This window comes from Scyliorhinus torazame, chromosome 3, assembly GCF_047496885.1.
Source record: "Scyliorhinus torazame isolate Kashiwa2021f chromosome 3, sScyTor2.1, whole genome shotgun sequence".
Lineage (NCBI taxonomy): Eukaryota > Metazoa > Chordata > Chondrichthyes > Carcharhiniformes > Scyliorhinidae > Scyliorhinus > Scyliorhinus torazame.
The window spans coordinates 376,540,002-376,555,757 of NC_092709.1; the positions used below are offsets into that span (position 1 = coordinate 376,540,002).

Consider the following 15,756-nt stretch of genomic DNA (forward strand, 5'->3'; position numbering starts at 1 on the left):
CTTCTTGACTACCTTCTCCACCTGTGTTGCCCCTTTCAATGACCTGTGGACCTGTACTCCTAGATCTCTTTGACTTTCAATACTCTTGAGGGTTCTACCATTCACTGTATATTCTCTACCTGCATTAGACCTTCCAAAATGCATTACCTCACATTTGTCCGGATTAAACTCCATCTGCCATCTCTCCGCCCAAGTCTCCAAACAATCTAAATCCTGCTGTATCCTCCGACAGTCCTCATCGCTATCCGCAATTCCACCAACCTTTGTGTCGTCTGCAAACTTACTAATCAGACCAGTTACATTTTCCTCCAAATCATTTATATATACTACAAAGAGCAAAGGTCCCAGCACTGATCCCTGTGGAACACCACTGGTCACAGCCCTCCAATTAGAAAAGCATCCTTCCATTGCTACTCTCTGCCTTCTATGGCCTAGCCAGTTCTGTATCCACCTTGCCAGCTCACCCCTGATCCCGTGTGACTTCACCTTTTGTACTAGTCTACCATGAGGGACCTTGTCAAAGGCCTTACTGAAGTCCATATAGACAACATCCACTGCCCTACCTGCATCAATCATCTTAGTGACCTCCTCGAAAAACTCTATCAAGTTAGTGAGACACGACCTTCCCTTCACAAAACCATGCTGCCTCTCACTAATACGTCCATTTGCTTCCAAATGGGAGTAGATCCTGTCTCGAAGAATTCTCTCCAGTAATTTCCCTACCACTGAAGTAAGGCTCACCGGCCTGTAGTTCCCGGGATTATCCTTGCTACCCTTCTTACACAGAGGAACAACATTGGCTATTCTCCAGTCCTCGTTATTGTGAATGTTAAATGTTGTTTGTTCGTTTAAAGTTTTCATGGCCTCACGCCACCACTCTTTTAACGCCCACTGGCAGTTAATGGAACAAGTTTGTCCACGGACAACCAATCATAGCTACTCTTCTGATTCGAAGGTAATCACAAGAGGCAGCCCCCACGATGACCACATATTCGTACCGTTCTTGCCGGTTGTTCAGGCAGTGGAGAAACGGCACTGGTCCCCGCCCTGCCTGAGGACCCCCCTCTGGTCAGCTGCGCTCGGGTAGAGCACATACGGCACTGGTCACGTCCTACTCGGGGATTCCACCCATTCTTACCCGCCGCGGCCCATACGCACCCCATTTGGGCCTTTTAAGTTCAAATTTCTTTTGTTTGTTTATGGCGACCCTTAGGTTGCTTCCAGATGCTATTTACATCCTCAAACACTGGGATGGTAGATCACACAGGCTGCGGACGGCTCGCACTATGTCAGTATTTTTCTCGGATGTCTTGTCCCAAATATTTGGTTTAAAAAAAAATTGAGGGAGTCACAGATGGTGACCAATTATAACGGGTAATTGGCAATAAAGGACAGACAGACGAGATCTTAAGCAAGATAATAACAGAATTTATGCTTGTGTCCATAGAACTCGGGAACCTCAGGAGAAGAAAAGAAGAAGACAGAAAGAAGGAAAGATGAAGACAACCATCGTGCTCTCCAGTTGGATCTGAGCGGGATCCCTCCGGTTGCGCGCGGACGCGACCCCCCTGACCCCTACCACACAGGCCGTGAATGTTTCCCACCCCTGCCATACACTAAACCCCGAGATAGTTACCGATACACCGACCTGGTGTGACCGGTTCACCACCTGGTATTCCCTGTCCTACGTTGTGGAAGCACTGTTAGTACTGGCGATACCCTGCAGTGTCATCCAGACCCTGAGACTCAGGGAATGGCGGAGGAAAGCCTTCCCCACCCCGGTATACACCCTCAGGTCCCCTATTTTCAACAAACCCCCAACCCCTTTAGGTGAATTAAAGAACATCCGTTTCTTTGTGTGTGTTCGTTTCGTTTGAATAAAGAAATGTAAACCTCTGTGCTTCACTGCCAAGCCAGAGAGACCTGTGTTGCTGCTATTGTGCAGTTTACAATGCTGGAAACTATTTTGATGATTGAGGTTAGTTTAGTTAAGGACAGTGAGAGGTTCCAGTTTTTAAAATTTTGTAATGCATGCCTGGATGTCATAGCGCCTCGTAGAATTTTATAGTGATGTATGTACATAAAGTAATTTAGGTAAAGTTGCAATACATAGGACAAAGCAGTGTAGAGCCTGTCAGTGCTTATGGGTGCCCGACTTAGGAGGAGAATGAAGACGACGCGGTAATTTGATCCTTTCCACTTCCCACTGAGGATCACAAGGAGGTGGTGTAGCCATCTGGGATGGCCACTTCCAGAATACAAAATGGACATTTGCAAAGATTGCAGGGAAAAATGGACAATGTTAAGAAAGCAAGCCGGCACAGAGCCTGTCTGCATATTGGAGCCGCAGCTCCCAGACGAGACTGAAACTGTCGGCCCATTAGCATATGGATGGCCCATCTCCGGGAACAAAGGGAGATACTCAAGTAACCGATCTGGCCCCAGACCTCGCGGCGCCAGTTCCCCAAACCGAAAGCACAAACAAAGCCAGGCCAACGGCCACCTAGGACACGCCCAGCCATCAGGGCACCCACCCCTTTATTGGTCAGGATCAATACGAGTGATCAGGAAACGGCCCAATTGATTGGGGCCAAGTTCAAGGCCCGCCCAAAAGCGCGCAAAGCCCCTTCGGGTATGAGAAGAAACCCCCGAGAGAGAATCGCTCTCTTGGACTCGGCTCTCACAGCGGAGAGACCCTTCCACCAGCTGCACCAGAACCAAGTAAGTCCAAGGTCGACGCTCGCTACCAGACGGACGACCTTAGCTGTTCCCCTTCCCCACTTCGACCCCAGCAGCCTCAGAACCGAACAACGGCCATTGTTCCTCTGACTGAGTGGGCACCCAAAGCTAAGTACAGGCTTCAGCAGTAGTGATAATTTAGTCTGTAGTATTTCGTGCATGAGTAGATATTACTGTGTGTGTAAATAAATAGTATTGACTTTGAACTAACTGGTGTATCGGCTCTTTGGTCAGTATTCGGGTTTGAACCGTGTGGCGGTATCGAAAGATACCTGGCGACTCTAAAGCAAATGTAATTAGGATTAAGGAAGGCGACCATATTGACCGCCATATTCAGAGCCAACCAAAGAGAGCAACACAGTGAGAACAAACCGAGTTTATCATAGAACAATACAGCACAGGAACCGGCCCTTCGGCCCTCCAAGCCTGTACCGGTCATGATACCAACCTTGGCCAAAACCCTCAGCACTTCCTTGTGCCGTATCCCTCTATACCCGTCCTATCCATGTGTTTGTCAAGAGCCTTTTGAACACCGTTAATGTATCTGCTTCCACAGCCTCCCCTGGCAATGCGTTCCAGACACACACCACCCTCTGTGTAAAAACCTGCCTCGCACATCTCCTCTAAACTTTGCCCCACGGACCTTAAACCTATGCCCCCTAGTGACTGACCCCTCCGCCCTGGGAAAGAGTGCCTACCCATCCACTGCATTTCAGCATTCCAGCAGAGGGCAGTACGGCGGAGATGCTGATTGGCTGTTGCAGGGGAAATTTGCATACCTCAATTGTGGTCACCCTAACTTGAAGGAGGTTTGTGGAGGAGCTGTTGTCAAGTGACACTTAAACCCGAAACACTTCTTCAGTGTTTCCATCCCTACCCCCTCCTCTAACCAAAAAAAACCCAACCGCTGTAAAGATCAAGAGGAAAGCTCGAGGTCAGGAAGAAGTTGAACCGTAATGCCACAGCCTGCAGGTAAGGGATTGGCTGGTGACTGGTAAGTAATTTTTCTTTTATTTTCCCTCAGGTGTTATCGTGCAGGGTGCAGAGGTTGCTGAGTGAGTGCTTGCTGAGAAGGGGAGTGAATAACAGGTAAGCTCTTTCTTTCTTTTTCTTTATCCAGAGGGGATGACAGGGAAGGCAGTGCAATGTTCCTCCTGCAGAATGTTTGAGGTGAGGGACGCCGTCAGTGTCCCTGCTGATTTCATCTGTGGGAAGTGCACCCATCTCCAGCTCCTCAGAAACTGCGTTAGGGAACTGGAGCTGGAGCTGGATGAACTTTGGATAATTCGGGAGGCAGAGGTGGTCATAGATAGAAGCTTCAGGGATGCAGTTACTCCGAAGAATAAAGATAGATGGGTGATGGTGAGAGGGGCTGGGAGGAAGCAGTCTGTACAGGGATCCCCTGTGGTCGTTCCCCTTAGTAACATGTATACCGCTTTGGATACTGTTGGGGGGGGGGACTTACCAGGGGTAAGCCATGGGGTGCAGGTCTCTGGCACATAGTCTGTCCCTGTTGCTCAGAAGGGAAGGGGGAGAGGAGTAGAGTATTAGTCATTGGAGACTCCATAGTTAGGGGGATAGATAGGAGATTCTGTGGGAACGAGAGAGACTCGCGGTTGGTGTGTTGCCTCCCAGGTGCCAGGGTGCGTGATGTCTTGGATCGTGTTTTCGGGATCCTTAAGGGGGAGGGGGAGCAGCCCCAAGTCGTGGTCCACATAGGTACCAACGACATAGATAGGAAAAGGGATAGGGATGTAAGGCAGGAATTCAGGGAGCTAGGGTGGAAACTTAGATCTAGGACAAACATTATTATCTCTGGGTTATTATCTCTGGGTTGTTACCCGTGCCACGTGCTAGCGAGACGAGGAATAGAGAAAGAGAGAAGTTGAACGCGTGGCTACAGGGATGGTGCAGGAGGGAGGGTTTCAGATTTCTGGATAATTGGGGCTCATTCTGGGGTCGGTGGGACCTCTACAAACGGGATAGTCTACACCTGGACCAGAGGGGTACCAATATCCTGGGGGGGAAATTTGCTAATGCTCTTCGGGAGGGTTTAAACTAGTTCAGCAGGGGCTTGGGAACCTGAATTGTAGCTCCAGTATACAGGAGGTTGAGAGTAGTGAGGTCATGAGTAAGGTTTCAAAGTTGCAGGAGTGTACCGGCAGGCAGGAAGGTGGTTTAAAGTGTGTCTTCTTCGATGCCAGGAGCATCCGGAATAAGGTGGGTGAACTTGCGGCATGGGTTGGTACCTGGGACTTCGATGTTGTGGCCATTTCGGAGACATGGATAGAGCAGGGACAGGAATGGTTGTTGCAGGTTCCGGGGTTCAGATATTTCTGTAAGCCCAGGGAAGGTGGTAAAAGAGGGGGAGGGGTGGCATTGTTAGTCAAGAACAGTATTACGGTGGCAGAAAGGACGTTTGATGAGGACTCGTCTACTGAGGTAGTATGGGCTGAGGTTAGAAACAGGAAAGGAGAGGTCACCCTGTTCGGGGTTTTCTATAGGCCTCCGAAAAGTTCCAGAGATGAAAAGGAAAGGATTGCAAAGATGCTTCTGGATAGAATCGAAAGCAACAGGGTAGTTGTTATTGGGGACTTCAACTTTCCAAATATTGACTGAAAACGCTATAGTTCGAGTACTTTAGATGGGTCCGTTTTTGTCCAATGTGTGCAGGAGGGTTTCCTGACACAGTATGTAGATAGGCCAACGAGAGGCGAGGCCGTATTGGATTTGAACATAGAACATAGAAAAATACAGCACAGAACAGGCCCTTCGGCCCACGATGTTGTGCCGAACCTTTGTCCTAGATTAATCATAGATTATCATTGAATTTACAGTGCAGAAGGAGGCCATTCGGCCCTTTGAGTCTGCACCGGCTCCTGGAAAGAGCACCCTACCCAAACTCAACACCTCCACCCAACACCAAGGGCAACTTTGGACATTAAGGGCAATTTATCATTGGCCAATTCACCTAACCTGCACATCTTTGGACTGTGGGAGGAAACCGGAGCACCCGGAGGAAACCCACGCAGACACGGGGAGGACGTGCAGACTCCGCACAGACAGTGACCCAAGCCGGAATCGAACCTGGGACCCTGGAGCTGTGAAGCATTGTGCTATCCACAATGCTACCGTGCTGCCCTTAAGAACAAATAAATCTACACTACATCATTTTACCGTAATCCATGTACCTATCCAATAGCTGCTTGAAGGTCCCTAATGTTTCCGACTCAACTACTTCCACAGGCAGTGCATTCCATGCCCCCACTACTCTCTGGGTAAAGAACCTACCTCTGATATCCCTCCTATATCTTCCACCTTTCACCTTAAATTTATGTCCCCTTGTAATGGTTTGTTCCACCCGGGGAAAAAGTCTCTGACTGTCTACTCTATCTATTCCCCTGATCATCTTATAAACCTCTATCAAGTCGCCCCTCATCCTTCTCCGTTCTAATGAGAAAAGGCCTCGCACCCTCAACCTTTCCTCGTAAGACCTACTCTCCATTCCAGGCAACATCCTGGTAAATCTTCTTTGCACCTTTTCCAAAGCTTCCACATCCTTCCTAAAATGAGGCGACCAGAACTGTACACAGTATTCCAAATGTGGCCTTACCAAAGTTTTGTACAGCTGCATCATCACCTCACGGCTCTTAAATTCAATCCCTCTGTTAATGAACGCGAGCACACCATAGGCCTTCTTCACAGCTCTATCCACTTGAGTGGAAACTTTCAAAGATGTATGAACATAGACCCCAAGATCTCTCTGCTCTTCCACATTGCCAAGAACTCTACCGTTAACCCTGTATTCCGCATTCATATTTGTCCTTCCAAAATGGACAACCTCGCACTTTTCAGGGTTAAACTCCATCTGCCACTTCTCAGCCCAGCTCTGCATCCTATCTATGTCTCTTTGCAGCCGACAACAGCCCTCCTCACTATCCACAACTCCACCAATCTTCGTATCGTCTGCAAATTTACTGACCCACCCTTCAACTCCCTCATCCAAGTCATTAATGAAAATCACAAACAGCAGAGGACCCAGAACTGATCCCTGCGGTACGCCACTGGTAACTGGGATCCAGGCTGAATATTTACCATCCACCACCACTCTCTGACTTCTATCGGTTAGCCAGTTCGTTATCCAACTGGCCAAATTTCCCACTATCCCATGCCTCCTTACTTTCTGCATAAGCCTACCATGGGGAACCTTATCAAATGCCTTACTAAAATCCATGTACACTACATCCACTGCTTTACCTTCATCCACATGCTTGGTCACCTCCTCAAAGAATTCAATAAGACTTGTAAGGCAAGACCAACCCCTCACAAATCCGTGCTGACTATCCCTAATCAAGCAGTGCCTTTCCAGGTGCTCAGAAATCCTATCCTTCAGTACCCTTTCCATTACTTTACCTACCACCGAAGTAAGACTAACTGGCCTGTAATTCCCAGGGTTATCCCTAGTCCCTTTTTTTAACAGGGGCACGACATTCGCCACTCTCCAATCCCCTGGTACCACCCCTGTTGACAGTGAGGACGAAAAGATCATTGCCAACGGCTCTGCAATTTCATCTCTTGCTTCCCATAGAATCCTTGGATATATCCCGTCAGGCCCGGGGGACTTGTCTATCCTCAAGTTTTTCAAAATGCCCAACACATCTTCCTTCCTAACAAGTATTTCCTCGAGCTTACCAATCTGTTTCACACTGTCCTCTCCAACAATATCGCCCCTCTCATTTGTAAATACAGAAGAAAAGTACTCGTTCAAGACCACTCCTATCTCTTCAGGCTCAATACACAATCTCCCGCTACTGTCCTTGATCGGACCTACCCTCGCTCTAGTCATTCTCATATTTCTCACATATGTGTAAAAGGCCTTGGGGTTTTCCTTTATCCTACCCGCCAAAGATTGTTCATGCCCTCTCTTAGCTCTCCTAATCCCTTTCTTCAGTTCCCTCCTGGCTATCTTGTATCCCTCCAATGCCCTGTCTGAACCTTGTTTCCTCAGCCTTACATAAGTCTCCTTTTTCCTCTTAACAAGACATTCAACCTCTCTTGTCAACCATGGTTCCCTCACTCGACCATCTCTTCCCTGCCTGACAGGGACATACATATCAAGGACACGTAGCACCTGTTCCTTGAACAAGTTCCACATTTCACTTGTGTCCTTCCCTGACAGCCTATGTTCCCAACTTATGCACTTCAATTCTTGTCTGACAACATCGTATTTACCCTTCCCCCAATTGTAAACCTTGCCCTGTTGCACGTACCTATCCCTCTCCATTACTAAAGTGAAAGTCACAGAATTGTGGTCACTATCTCCAAAATGCTCCCCCACTAACAAATCTATCACTTGCCCTGGTTCATTACCCAGTACTAAATCCAATATTGCCCCTCCTCTGGTCGGACAATCTACATACTGTGTTAGAAAAGCTTCCTGGACACACTGCACAAACACCACCCCATCCAAACTATTTGATCTAAAGAGTTTCCACTCAATATTTGGGAAGTTAAAGTCACCCATGACTACTACCCTATGACTTCTGCACCTTTCCAAAATCTGTTTCCCAATCTGTTCCTCCACATCTCTGCTACTATTGGGGGGCCTATAGAAAACTCCTAACAAGGTGACTGCTCCTTTCCTATTTCTGACTTCAACCCATACTACCTCAATAGGGTGATACTCCTCGAACTGCCTTTCTGCAGCTGTTATACTATCTCTAATTAATAATGCCACCCCCCCACCTCTTTTACCACCCTCCCTAATCTTATTGGAACATCTATAACCAGGGACCTCCAACAATAATTTCTGCCCCTCTTCTATCCAAGTTTCCGTGACGGCCACCACATCGTAGTCCCAAGTACCGATCCATGCCTTAAGTTCACCCACCTTATTCCTGATGCTTCTTGCGTTGAAGTATACACACTTCAACCCATCTCCGTGCCTGCAAATACTCTCCTTTGTCAGTGTGCCCTTCCCCACTGCCTCATTACACGCTTTGGCGTCCTGAATATCGGCTACCTTAGTTGCTGGACTACAAATCCGGTTCCCATTCCCCTGCCAAATTAGTTTAAACCCTCCCGAAGAGTACTAGAAAACCTCCCTCCCAGGATATTGGTGCCCCTCTGGTTCAGATGCAACCCGTCCTGCTTGTACAGGTCCCACCTTCCCCAGAATGCGCTCCAATTACCAAATACTTGAAGCCCTCCCTCCTACACCATTCCTGCAGCCACGTGTTCAGCTGCACTCTCTCCCTATTCCTAGCCTCGCTATCACGTGGCACCGGCAACAAACCAGAGATGACAACTCTGTCTGTCCTGGCATTTAACTTCCAGCCTAACTCCCTAAACTTGTTTATTACCTCCACACCCCTTTTCCTACCTATGTCGTTGGTACCAATGTGCACCACGACTTCTGGCTGCTCCCCCTCCCCCTTAAGGATCCTGAAGACACGATCCGAGACATCCCTGGCCCTGGCACCCGGGAGGCAACATACCTTCCGGGAGTCTCGCTCGCGACCACAGAATCTCCGATCTATTCCCCTAACCATTGAATCTCCTACAACTATTTATTTTCTATTCTCCCCCCTTCCCTTCTGAGCCCCAGAGCCAGACTCAGTGCCAGAGACCTGGCCGCTAGGGCCTTCCCCCGGTAGGTCATCCCCCCCAACAGCATCCAAAACGGTATACTTGTTTTGAAGGGGAACGGCCACGAGGGATCCCTGCACTTTCTGCCTGTTTGTTTTTTTCTCCCTGACTGTAACCCAGCTATTCTTGTCCTGTACCTTGGGTGTGGTTACCTCCCTGTAACTCTTCTCTATCACCCCCTCTGCCTCCCGGATGATCCGAAGTTCATCCAGCTTCAGCTCCAGTTCCCTAACACGGTCTTTGAGGAGCTGAAGTTGGGTGCACTTCCCGCAGGTATAGTCAGCGGGGATACCGGTGGTATCCCTCACCACCCACATCCTACAGGAGGAGCATGCAACTGGCCTAGCCTCCATCCCCTCTTACCTGACAGAATATAGCTGCCGTGTGGACTAACTAGATCTCCGCCCTCCGACCCTGCTCCCAGTCAGCTACACTTTCTGTAAACTCCTGGCTCTCTTCGCACTCTTTGCGGAAATGTCGGAAACAAAATGAAAGGAGCACCTTACTCCCTCCTCACCTAACTCCCTCGGTCACCAAACTCTCACTATCGCACTCAAAATGCACCAAATTCAGCACTCAGTGCAAAACCTGAAAAAAAATTTGGTACTGGGTAATGAACCAGCACAGGTGTTAGATTTGGAGGTTGGTGAGCACTTTGGTGATCGTGACCACAATTCGATTACGTTTACTTTAGTGATGGAAAGGGATAGGTATATACCGCAGGGCAAGAGTTATATCTGGGGGAAAGGCAATTATGATGCGATGAGGCAAGACTTAGGATGCATCGGATGGAGAGGAAAACTGCAGGTGATGGGCACAATGGAAATGTGGAGCTTGTTCAAGGAACAGCTACTGCGTGTCCTTGATAAGTATGTACCTGTCAGGCAGGGAGGAAGTGGTCGAGTGAGGGAACCGTGGTTTACTAAAGCAGTCGAAACACTTGTCAAGAGGAAGCAGGAGGCTTATGTAAAGATGAGACATGAAGGTTCAGTTGGGGCGCTCGAGAATTACAAGTTAGCTAGGAAGGACCTAAAGAGAGAGCTAAGGAGAGCCAGGAGGGGACATGAGAAGTCTTTAGCAGGTAGGATCAAGGATAACCCTAAAGCTTTCTGTAGATATGTCAGGAATAAAAGAATAACTAGGGTAAGAGTAGGGCCAGTCAAGGACAGTCGTGGGAAGTTGTGCTTGGAGTCCGAGGAGATAGGAGAGGTGCTAAATGAATATTTTTCGTCAGTATTCACACAGGAAAAAGACAATGTTGTCGAGGAGAATACTGAGATTCAGGCTACTAGACTAGAAGGGCTTGAGGTTCATAAGGAGGAGGTGTTAGCAATTCTGGAAAGTGTGAAAATAGATAAGTCCCCTGGGCCGGATGGGATTTATCCTAGGATTCTCTGGGAAGCTAGGGAGGAGATTTCTGAGCCTTTGGCTTTGATCTCTAAGTCATCTTTGTCTACAGGAATAGTGCCAGAAGACTGGAGGATAGCAAATGTTGTCCCCTTGTTCAAGAAGGGGAGTAGAGGCAACCCGGGTAACTGTAGTCCAGTGAGCCTTACTTCTGTTGTGGGCAAAATCTTGGAAAGGTTTATAAGAGATAGGATGTATAATCATCTGGAAAGGAATAATATGATCAGGGATAGTCAACACGGTTTTGTGAAGGGTAGGTCGTGCCTCACAAACCTTATTGAGTTCTTTGAGAAGGTGACCAAACAGGTGGATGAGGGTAAAGCAGTTGATGAGGTGTATATGGATTTCAGTAAAGCGTTTGATAAGGTTCCCCACGGTCGGCTACTGCAGAAAATACAGAGGCATGGGATTCAGGGTGGTTTAGCAGTTTGGATCAGAAATTGGCTAGCTGGAAGAAGACAAAGGGTGGTGGTTGATGGGAAATGTTCAGACTGGAGTCCAGTTACTAGTGGTGTACCACAAGGATCTGTTTTGGGTCCACTGCTGTTTGTCATTTTTATAAATGACCTGGAGGAGGGCGTAGAAGGATGGGTGAGTAAATTTGCAGATGACACTAAAGTCGGCGGAGTTGTGGACAGTGTGGATGGATGTTACAAGTTTCAGAGGGACATAGATAAGCTGCAGCGCTGGGCTGAGAGGTGGCAAATGGAGTTTAATGCAGAAAAGTGTGAGGTGATTCATTTTGGAAGGAATAACAGGAAGACAGAGTACTGGGCTAATGGTAAAATTCTTGATGTGGAGATGCCGGCGTTGGACTGGGGTGAGCACAGTACGAAGTCTTACGACACCAGGTTAAAGTCCAACAGGTTTGTTTCGATGTCACTAGCTTTCGGAGCGCTGCTCCTTCCTCAGGTGAATGAAGAGGTATGTTCCAGAAACACATATATAGACAAATTCAAAGATGCCAAACAATGCTTGGAATGCGACCATTAGCAGGTGATTAAATCTTTACAGATCCAGAGATGGGGTGACCCCAGGTTAAAGAGGTGTGAATTGTATCAAGCCAGGACAGTTGGTAGGATTTCGCAGGCCAGATGGTGGGGGATGAATGTAATGCGACATGAATCCCAGGTCCCGGTTGAGGCCGCACTCATGTGTGCGGAACTTGGCTATAATTGTCGGGGAACATACATAGTCCATGTACATAGATCCCTGAAAGTTGCCACCCAGGTTGAGAGGGTTGTTAAGAAGGCGTACGGTGTGTTAGCTTTTATTGGTAGAGGGATTGAGTTTCGGAGCCATGAGGTCATGTTGCAGCTGTACAAAACTCTGGTGCTGCCGCATTTGGAGTATTGCGTGCAATTCTGGTCGCCGCATTATAGGAAGGATGTGGAAGCATTGGAAAGGGTGCAGAGGAGATTTACCAGAATGTTGCCTGGTATGGAGGGAAGATCTTATGAGGAAAGGCTGAGGGACTTGAGGCTGTTTTCGTTAGAGAGAAGAAGGTTAAGAGGTGACTTAATTGAGGCATACAAGATGATCAGAGGATTGGATAGGGTGGACAGTGAGAGCCTTCTCCCGCGGATGGTGATGTCCAGCACGAGGGGACATAGCTTTAAATTGAGGGGAGATAGATATAGGACAGATGTCAGAGGTAAGTTCTTTACTCAGAGAGTAGTAATGGTGTGGAATGCCCTGCCTGCAACAGTAGTGGACTCGCCAACACTAAGGACATTCAAATGGTCATTGGATAGACATATGGACGATAAGGGAATAGTGTAGATGGGCTTTAGAGTGGTTTCACAGGTCGGCGCAACATCGAGAGCCGAAGGGCCTGTACTGCGCTGTAATCTTCTACTGCGATTGCTGAGTACTCCGTATCCACCACCCCTGCTATTAGCGCCCTGCTCAGAACAAAAAAGTCGATGCGAGAGTATACCTTGTAGACATGTGAGAAAAAAGAAAACTCCTTCGCCCGTGCCCGTGCAAACCTCCATGTGTCCAATTCCTTTGCCGCGGCCAGCCTCCTTCCTGTCCCTGGATTGTGACTGGTCCAATTCCGGATCAATGACTGTGTTAAAATCTCCTCCCATGATCAGGTTATGTGACTCTAAGTCTGGGATCTTACCTAAAACCCGCCTCATAAATTCCATGTCGTCCCAATTCGGAGCATAGTTCACAAGTACCACTTGCACCCCCTCCAGCTTCCCACTCACCATTATGTACCTCCCCCCCCGTGTCTGACATGATTCTCCCTGCCTCGAATGCCACTTGTTTATTGATCAAGATCGCCACCCCCCTGGTCTTTGAGTCCAGCCCTGAGTGGAACACTTGGCCAACCCACCCCTTTCTCAATCTCGTCTGGTCTGTAATCTTTCGGTGTGTCTCTTGTAGCATTGCCACGTTCACCTTCAGCCCCCTCAAATGCGCAAAACCGCGAGCCCTCTTGACCGGCCCATTCAGCCCTCTGACGTTCCATGTAATCAGCCTGGTCGTGTGGCTCCCCCCCCCACCAAATCAGGCAGACAGTTACATGAGCAGGGTGGGTGTACACAGAACACAAAAAATACAGCACAGAACAGGCCCTTCGGCCCACAATATTGTGCCAAACTTTTGTCCTAGATTAACAACAAATTAATCTATACCACATCATTCTACCGTAATCCATGTACCTATCCAATAGCTGCTTGAAGGGCCCTAATGTTTCCGTCTCAACTACTTCCACAGGCAGTGCATTCCATGCCCCCACTACTCTCTGGGTAAAGAACCTACCTCTGATATCCCTCCTGTATCTGCCACCATTCACCTTAAATTTATGTCCCCTTGTAATGGTTTGTTCCACCTGGGGAAAAAGTCTCTGACTGTCTACTCTATCTATTCCCCTGATCATCTTATAAACCTCTTATCAAGTCGCCCCTCATCCTTCTCCGTTCTAATGAGAAAAGGCCTAGCACCCTCAACCTTTCCTCGTAAGACCTACTCTCCATTCCAGGCAACATCCTGGTAAATCTCTTTTGCACCTTTTCCAAAGCTTCCACATCCTTCCAAAAAGGAGGCGACCAGAACTGCACACAGTACTCCAAATGTGGCCGTACCAAAGTTTTGTACAGCTGCATCATCACCTCACGGCTCTTAAATTCAATCCCTCTGTTAATGAACGCTAGCACACCATAGGCCTTCTTCACAGCTCTATTCACTTGAGTGGCAACTTTCAAAGATCTATGAAATGAACGTAGACCCCAAGATCTCTTTGCTCCTCCACATTGCCAAGAACCCTACCGTTAACCCTGTATTCCGCATTCATATTTGTCCTTCCAAAATGGACAACCTCACACTTTTCAGGGTTAAACTCCATCTGCCACTTCTCAGCCCAGCTCTGCATCTTATCTATGTCTCTTTGCAGCCGACAACAGCCCTCCTTACTATTCACAACTCCCCAATCTTCGTATCGTCTGCAAATTTACTGACCCACCCTTCAACTCCCTCATCCAAGTCATTAATGAAAATCACAAACAGCAGAGGACCCAGAACTGATCCCTGCGGTACGCCACTGGTAACTGGGCTCCAGGCTGAATATTTGCCATCCACCACCACTCTCTGACTTCTATCGGTTAGCCAGTTCGTTATCCAACTGGCCAAATTTCCCGTAACAGCCTCCCCGAACAGGCGCCGGAATGTGGCGACTAGGGGCTTTTCACAGTAACTTCATTGAAGCCTACTTGTGACAATAAGCGATTTTCATTTCATTCATTTCCCACTATCCCATGCCTCCTTACTTTCTGCATAAGCCTACCATGGGGAACCTTGTCAAATGCCTTACTAAAATCCATGTACACCACATTCACTGCTTTACCTTCATCCACGTGCTTCGTCACCTCCTCAAAGAATTCAATAAGATTTGTAAGGCAAGACCTACCCCTCACAAATCCGTGCTGACTATCCCTAATCAAGCAGTGTCTTTCCAGATGCTCAGAAATCCTATCCTTCAGTACCCTTTCCATTACTTTGCCTACCACCGAAGTAAGACTAACTGGCCTGTAATTCCCAGGGTTATCCTTATTCCCTTTTTTGAACAGGGGCACGACATTCGCCACTCTCCAATCCCCTGGTACCACCCCTGTTGACAGTGAGGACGAAAAGATCATTGCCAACGGCTCTGCAATTTCATCTCTTGCTTCCCATAGAATCCTTGGATATATCCCGTCAGGCCCGGGGGACTTGTCTATCCTCAAGTTTTTCAAAATGCCCAACACATCTTCCTTCCTAACAAGTATTTCCTCGAGCTTACCAGTCTGTTTCACACTGTCCTCTCCAACAATATGGTCCCTCTCGTTTGTAAATACTGAAGAAAAGTACTCGTTCACGACCTCTCCTATCTCTTCAGACTCAATACACAATCTCCCGCTACTATCCTTGATCGGACCTACCCTCGCTCTCGTCATTCTCATATTTCTCACATATGTGTAAAAGGCCTTGGGGTTTTCCTTGATCCTACCCGCCAAAGATTGTTCATGCCCTCTCTTAGCTCTCCTAATCCCTTTCTTCAGTTCCCTCCTGGCTATCTTGTATCCCTCCAATGCCCTGTCTGAACCTTGTTTCCTCAGCCTTACATAAGTCTCCTTCTTCCTCTTAACAAGATATTCAACCTCTCTTGTCAACCATGGTTCCCTCACTCGACCATCTCTTCCCTGCCTGACAGGGACATACATATCAAGGACACGTAGTACCTGTTCCTTGAACAAGTTCCACATTTCACTTGTGTCCTTCCCTGACAGCCTATGTTCCCAACTTATACACTTCAATTCTTGTCTGACAACATCGTATTTACCCTTCCCCCAATTGTAAACCTTGCCCTGTTGCACGCACCTATCCCTCTCCATTACTAAAGTGAAAGTCACAGAATTGTGGTCACTATCTCCAAAATGCTCCCCCACTAACAAATCTATCACTTGCCCTGGTTCA

General features: G+C 47.9%; 1 protein-coding gene across 2 annotated transcripts in view; it reads right to left on the reverse strand.

The window, feature by feature from the left end:
- The window catches only part of fbxo41 (F-box protein 41), a 491,913-nt gene that overhangs the window by 73,796 nt on the left and 402,361 nt on the right, over window positions 1-15,756 (reverse strand). The gene's annotated exons all lie outside the window — the stretch shown is intronic.